Source organism: Galeopterus variegatus, unplaced genomic scaffold (genome assembly GCF_000696425.1).
Source record: "Galeopterus variegatus unplaced genomic scaffold, G_variegatus-3.0.2 Scaffold6768, whole genome shotgun sequence".
Classification (NCBI taxonomy): Eukaryota; Metazoa; Chordata; class Mammalia; order Dermoptera; family Cynocephalidae; genus Galeopterus; species Galeopterus variegatus.
This window is the reverse complement of record NW_007732879.1, coordinates 74,576-75,065: the sequence shown is the minus strand read 5'-3', so window position 1 is coordinate 75,065 and position 490 is coordinate 74,576. Positions and strand designations below refer to the sequence as shown.

The following is a 490-nucleotide window of genomic DNA, read 5'->3' as shown; positions in this document are numbered from 1 at the left end:
AGCTCCTTGCCTTTTCCAAGCTCCTTGCCTTTTCCAAGCTCCTTGCCTTTGTTGATGCCGTTCCTTCTGTCTAGAGTGATTTTATCCTTCTCCCATCCCCACCTTATCTGTTTGGTAACTCTTTTTAATGTTTAAATGTGACTTCCTCTGCCAACCCTTATCCAACTGCCCTGCAGAATGACTTCCATTTCCACAGTTCTCGTTCCCACAACTACCTTGGCAGTCAACCAGCATTTGTGGTGGTTGCGTACATACTTGTTTTCCCCACCAGTAATGCCCTGAGGACAAGAGATCCAGTACCCAGCAGCTAATGCACAGTGTAAAGGCAGGCATGTGGGCTTTGGAAGTGTGCAGATGAGGATTCAAATCCCAGCTTGGGCAAATTATTAATAGTTCTGAACGTCTGTTGCTTCATCTTGAAAAGGCAACTGCCTTCTAGGGTTGTAGTAAAGGTTAGAAATAATGGGTAGGCATTTGGTATAATGCTTGC

At 45.1% G+C, this 490-nt stretch overlaps 1 protein-coding gene across 1 annotated transcript in view; it reads left to right on the top strand.

Moving 5' to 3' along the window:
• Nucleotides 1–490, top strand: part of LOC103606667 (N-acylneuraminate-9-phosphatase) — a 6,585-nt gene that overhangs the window by 4,364 nt on the left and 1,731 nt on the right. The gene's annotated exons all lie outside the window — the stretch shown is intronic.